The sequence below is a fragment of the Sinocyclocheilus anshuiensis genome, unplaced genomic scaffold (genome assembly GCF_001515605.1).
Source record: "Sinocyclocheilus anshuiensis isolate Anshui unplaced genomic scaffold, SAMN03320099.WGS_v1.1 scaffold9308, whole genome shotgun sequence".
Taxonomy (NCBI): domain Eukaryota; kingdom Metazoa; phylum Chordata; class Actinopteri; order Cypriniformes; family Cyprinidae; genus Sinocyclocheilus; species Sinocyclocheilus anshuiensis.
Window position 1 is genome coordinate 1,251 of NW_015538478.1, and position 5,953 is coordinate 7,203.

General features: G+C 45.5%; 6 non-coding genes across 6 annotated transcripts; all 6 read left to right on the forward strand.

Annotated features, from left to right (window-relative positions):
- Positions 1-1,237: 1,237 nt before the first annotated feature.
- trnam-cau (transfer RNA methionine (anticodon CAU)) lies at positions 1,238-1,309 on the forward strand. The gene has a single exon. It is a non-coding gene; the product is annotated as a tRNA-Met (tRNA).
- A 1,635-nt stretch (positions 1,310-2,944) lies between these two features.
- trnam-cau (transfer RNA methionine (anticodon CAU)) lies at positions 2,945-3,016 on the forward strand. Its single transcript has one exon. It is a non-coding gene; the product is annotated as a tRNA-Met (tRNA).
- Positions 3,017-3,284: 268 nt separating this feature from the next.
- trnam-cau (transfer RNA methionine (anticodon CAU)) lies at positions 3,285-3,356 on the forward strand. Its single transcript has one exon. It is a non-coding gene; the product is annotated as a tRNA-Met (tRNA).
- Positions 3,357-3,623: 267 nt separating this feature from the next.
- Positions 3,624-3,695, forward strand: trnai-gau (transfer RNA isoleucine (anticodon GAU)). Its single transcript has one exon. It is a non-coding gene; the product is annotated as a tRNA-Ile (tRNA).
- A 1,421-nt stretch (positions 3,696-5,116) lies between these two features.
- Positions 5,117-5,188, forward strand: trnam-cau (transfer RNA methionine (anticodon CAU)). The gene has a single exon. It is a non-coding gene; the product is annotated as a tRNA-Met (tRNA).
- Positions 5,189-5,717: 529 nt separating this feature from the next.
- Positions 5,718-5,790, forward strand: trnar-ccu (transfer RNA arginine (anticodon CCU)). The gene has a single exon. It is a non-coding gene; the product is annotated as a tRNA-Arg (tRNA).
- The last annotated feature ends 163 nt before the right edge of the window (positions 5,791-5,953 follow it).

Sequence of the window (5,953 nt, forward strand, 5' to 3'; positions counted from 1 at the left end):
TGATCCCCCCCCCCCCCCAATAATCCTTGAACTATCACCTTTTTTATGTATGAAACTTCACAAAGCATTTTTTTTTCATGTGCAGGAAGAGCAAGTTCTGCCCTTTTCTTCTTTACCTTGGCATACAATATGGCCATGCTCACTGATGTAATTTTACCTGTGTTCATATTTAATCAAAAGTAAAATTGCCATTTGAATTTGATTATATCCATAATACAAATGCCATTAACATACGACTAATCAACATTATTTCACTATTATTAATGTTGTTATTGTTACAGCTTAACAAATTGCAGCTGACCTTGCTAGCTAGCTAAACTATTGTAATAATGTCATTCCACTATTGCACAGTGTTGCCGCTTGGCAACACAAACATTTGAATGATTTACCAAAAACGAATTTTATAAAAACTTTTTTGAGAGGTGAATATGTCATCATAACATCATAACAGTGATGTTTTAGATTTTTTTGTAGAAGTGACACGGACTGGTCCTTGTTTGTTACTGACGTTTTAGTTTGCTTTCAGCAACTACCGAAAAGAGACAGCAATCTGTCAAGAATCTCGCCACAAAAAAAAACTGCATGTCATGTGACTTAATCAAAGCACATCATTGGCTAAACTAAGGTCTTCTCTTTCTACAGTGGCAAGGAAATGAACACAAAGAGTAAGTTGCCATATGGCTACACCATGCGGTAGAGGGTTAAAGGTATCCTGAATGAGATGGAGAAGTAAAAGGGTAAGTTAACTATTGCATAACAGCCCCAGTGGCCTAATGGATAAGGCGCCGACCTCCTGAGCCAGGGATTGTGGGTTCGAGTTCCATCTTGGGTGACGTACTGTACAGCAGAATTTCACAGCAGATGTTTGCTGGGCCTATAACCCAGAGGTTGATGGACTGAAACCATGGTCTGCTAAGTCTTTTTAACTTCTAGAAAATGCCTAAGCCCCCCAAAAAGGGGCAACATCCACAGCCTGATCTTGAAATGCTGAGGCCACTTGGTCCTCTCGTAGAAGTTGTTCATCCAGAAGATTCTGTCTGTGTATTTTAAAGGTATACTGAATGAGATGGAGACGTAAAAGGGCACGTTAGCTATTGCATAACAGCCCCAGGGGCCTAATGGATAATGCTAAAAGGGCAAGTTAGCTATTGCATAACAGCCCCAGTGGCCTAATGGATAATGCACTGGCCTCCTAAGCCAGGGATTGTGGGTTTGAGTACCATCTAGGGTGATGTACAGCAGAGTGGCACAGCGGGAGCGTGCTGGGCCCATAACCCAGAGGTCAATGGATCGAAACCATCCTTTGCTAAGACTTTTTAACTTCTAGAAAATGCCTGAGCCCCCCAAAAATGGGAAAAATCCACAGCCTGATCTTGAAACGCTGAGGCCACTTGGTCCTCTCATAGAAGTCGTTTATCCAGAAGACTCTGTCTGTGTATTTTAAAGGCATCCTGAATGAGATGGAGAAGTAAAAGGCCAAGTTAACTACTGCATAACAGCCTCAGTGGCTTAATGGATAAGGTCATATTCCTCTAAGCAAGGGATTGTGGGTTTGAGAACCATATGGGGTGATGTACAGCAGAGTGGTACAGCGGAAGCATGTTGGGCTCATAACCTAGAGGTCGATGGATGGATCGAAACCGTCCTCTGGTAAGACTTTTTAACTTTCTAGAAAATGCCTGAGCCCTCCAAAAGTGGCAACATTCAAAGCGTGATCTTGAAATGCTGAGGCCTCTTGGTCCTCTCATAGAAGTCGTTTATCCAGAAGACTCTGTCTGTGTATTTTAAAGGCATCCTGAATGAGATGGAGAAGTAAAAGGCAAGTTAGCGATGGTGTAACAGCCCCAGTGGCCTAATGGGTAAGGCACTGGCCTCCTAAGCCAGGGATTGTGGGTTTGTGTTCCATCTTGGGTGAAGTACTGTACAGCAGAGTTGCACAACAGATACTTGCTGGGCCCATAACCCAGAGGTCGATGAACCGAAACCATCGTCTGCTAAGACTTTTTAAATTCTAGAAAATGCCTGAGTCCCAAAAAAGGGGCAACATTCAAAGCCTGGTTTTGAAATGCTGAGGCCACTTGGTCCTCTCATAGAAGTTGTTCATCCAGAAGACTCTGTCTGTGTATTTTAAAGGCATCCTGAATGAGATGGAGAAGTAAAAGGGCAAGTTAACGATTGCCTAACAGCCCCAGTGGCCTAATGGATAATGCACTGGCCTCCTAAGCCAGGGATTGTTGGTTTGAGTACCATCTGGAGTAAGGTACAGCAGAGTGGCGCAGCGGAAGCGTGTTGTGCCTGTAACCCAGAGGTCGATGGATTGAAACCATCCTCTGCTAAGACTTTTTAACTTCTAGAAAATGCCTGAGCCCCCAAAAAAGGGGCAACATCCACAGCCTGATCTTGAAATGGTGGGGCTGCTTGGTCCTCTCGTAGAAGTTGTTCATCCAGAAGATTCTGTCTGTGTATTTTAAAGGTATCCTGAATGAGATGGAAAAGTAAAAGGGCAAGTTAACTACTGCTTAACAGCCTCAGTGGCCTAATGGATAAGGTCATATTCCTCTAAGCAAGGGATTGTGGGTTTGAGTCCCAGCTTGGGTGACGTACAGCAGAGTGGTACAGTGGAAGCATGTTGAGCCCATAACCCAGAGGTCGATGGACAGAAACCATTGTCTGCTAAGACTTTTTAACTTCTAGAAAATACCTGAGCCCCCCAAAAAGGGGCAACATTCACAGCCTGATGTTGAAATGCTGAGGCCACTAGGTCCTCTCGTAGAAGTTGTTCATCCAGAAGATTCTCTCTGTGTATTTTAAAGGCATCCTGAATGAGATGGAGAAGTAAAAGGGAAAGTTAACTGCTGCATAACAGCCTCAGTGGCCTAATGGATAAGGTCATATTCCTCTAAGCAAGGGATTGTGGGTTTGAGTCCCTTCTGGGGTGGAGTATAGCAGAGTGGCGCAGCGGAAGAGTGCTGGGCCCATAACCCAGAGGTCAATGGATCGAAACCATCCTCTGCTAAGACTTTTTAACTTCTAGAAAATGCCTGAGTCCCCAAAAAAGGGGCAACATTCAAAGCCTGGTTTTAAAATGCTGAGGCCACTTGGTCCTCTCATAGAAGTTGTTCATCCGGAAGACTCTGTCAGTGTATTTTAAAGGTATCCTGAATGAGATGGAGAAGTAAAAGGGCAAGTTAGCTGTTGCATAATAGCCCCAGTGGCCTAATGGATAATGCACTGGCCTCCTAAGCCAGGGATTGTGGGTTTGAGCACCATCTGGGATGATGAACAGCAGAGTGGCGCAGCGGAAGCGTGCTGGGCCCATAATCCAGAGGTCGATGGATCAAAACCATCCTCTGCTAAGACTTTTTAACTTCTAGAAAATGCCTGAGCCCTCAAAAAGGGGCAACATTCAGAGCCTGATCTTGAAATGCTGAGGCCACTTGGTCCTCTCGTAGAAGTTGTTCATCCAGAAGATTCTGTCTGTGTATTTTAAAGGCATCCTGAATGAGATGGAGAGGTAATAGGGCAAGTTAACTACTGCATAACAGGCTTAGTGGCCTAATGGATAAGGTCCTATTCCTCTAAGCAAGGGATTGTGGGTTTGAGTCCCATCAGGCATGACTTACAGCAGAGTGGCGCAGCGGAAGCGAGCTGGGCTGATATCCCAGAGGTCGATGGATCGAATCCAACCTCAGTTAAGACTTTTTAACTTCTAGAAAATGCCTGAGCCCCCCAAAAAAGGGCAACATCCACAGCCTGATCTTGAAATGCTGAGGCCACTTGGTCCTCTCATAGAAGTTGTTTATCCAGAAGATTCTGTCTGTGTATTTTAAAGGTATCCTAAATGAGATGGAGAAGTAAAAGGGCAAGTTAGCTATTGCATAACAGCCCCAGTGGCCTAATGGATAATGCACTGGCCTCCTAAGCCAGTGATTGTGGGTTTGAGTACAAGCTGGAGTGATGTACAGCAGAGTGGTGCAGCAGAAGCGTACTGGTCCCATAACCCAGAGGTCGATGAATAGATACCATCCTCTGAAACACTTTTTAACTTCTAAAAAATGCCTGAGCCCTCAAAAAGGGGCAACATTCAAAGCCTGATCTTGAAATGCTGAGGCCACTTGGTCCTCTTGTAGAAGTTGTTCATCCAGAAGATTCTGTCTGTGTATTTTAAAGGCATCCTGAATGAGATGGAGAAGTAAAAGGGCAAGTTAGCTATTGCATAACAGCCCCAGTGGTCTAATGGATAATGCACTGGCCTCCTAAGCCAGGGATTGTTGGTTTGAGTACCATTGGGGGTAAGGTACAGCAAAGTGGCGCAGCGGAAGTGTGCTGCGCCCGTAACCAAGAGGTCGATGGATCGAAACCATTCTCTGCTAAGACTTTTTAACTTCTGAAAAATGCCTGTGCCCCCAAAAAATGGGCAACATTCAAAGCCTGGTCTTTAAATGCTGAGGCCGCTTGGTCCTCTCATAGAAGTCGTTCATCCAGAAGACTCTGTCTGTGTATTTTAAAGGTATCCTGAATGAGATGGAGAAGTAAAAGAGCAAGTTAACTGTGGCATAACAGCCCCAGTGGCCTAATGGATAAAGCACTGGCATCCTAAGCTGGGTTTGTTGCTTCGAGTCCCATCTGGGCTGATGTACTGTACAGCAGCGTTGCACAGCGGAAGCTTGCTGGGACCATAAGCCAGAGGTCGATGGACCGAAACATGGTCTGCTAAGACTTTTTAACTTCTAGAAAATGCCTGAGCCTTCCAAAAAGGGGCAACATCCACAGCCTTATCTTGAAATGCTGGGGCCGCTTGGTTCTCTCATAGAAGTTGTTCATCCAAAAGATTCTCTCTGTGTATTTTAAAGGTATCCTGAATGAGATGGAGAAGTAAAAGGGCAAGTTAGCTATTGTATAACAGCCCCAGTGGTCTAATGGATAATGCACTGGCCTCCTAAGCCAGGTATTGTGGGTTTGAGTACAATTTGGGGTGATGTAAAGCAGCGTGGCGCAGCGGAAGCGTGCTGGGCCCATAATCCAGAGGTCCATGCATGGAAAGTATCCTCGGAGGCACTGGCCTTCTAAGCCAGGGATTGTGGGTTCGAGTTCCATCTGGGGTGACATACTCTACAGCAGAGTGGCGCAGCGGTAGTGTGCTGGGCCCATAACCCAGCGGTCGATGGCTCGAAACCATCCTCTGCTAAGACTTTTTAACTTCTAGAAAATGCCTGAGCCCCCAAAAAAGGGGCAACATTCAAAGCCTGGTCTTGAAATGCTGAGGCCGCTTGGTCCTCTCATAGAAGTTGTTCATCCAGAAGATTCTGTCTGTGTATTTTAAAGGTATCCTGAATGAGATGGAGAAGTAAAAGGGCAAGTTAACTGCTGCATAACAGCCTCAGTGGCCTAATGGATAAGGTCATATTCCTCTTAGCAAGGGATTGTGGGTTTGAGTCCCACCTGGGGTGAAGTATAGCAGAGTGGCGCAGCGGGAGAGTGTTGGACCCATAACCCAGAGATCAATGGATCGAAACCGTCCACTGCTAAGACTTTTTAACTTCTAGAAAATGCCTGAGGCCCCCAAAAAGGGGCAACAGCCACAGCCTGGTCTTGAAATGCTGAGGCCACTTGGTCCTCTCATAGAAGTTGTTTATCCAGAAGATTCTGTCTGTGTATTTTAAAGGTATCCTAAATGAGATGGAGAAGTAAAAGGGCAAGTTAGCTATTGCATAACAGCCCCAGTGGCCTAATGGATAAGGCACTGGCCTCCTAAGCCAGCGATTGTGGGTTTGAGTCCCATCTGGGGTGATGTAAATTACAGCAGAGTTACACAGTGGGAGCTTGCTTGGCCCATAACCCAGAGGTCGATGGATCGAAACCGTCCTGTGCTAAGACTTTTTAACTTCTAGAAAATGCCTGAGGCCCCCAAAAAGGGGCAACAGCCACAGCCTGGTCTTGAAATGCTGAGGCC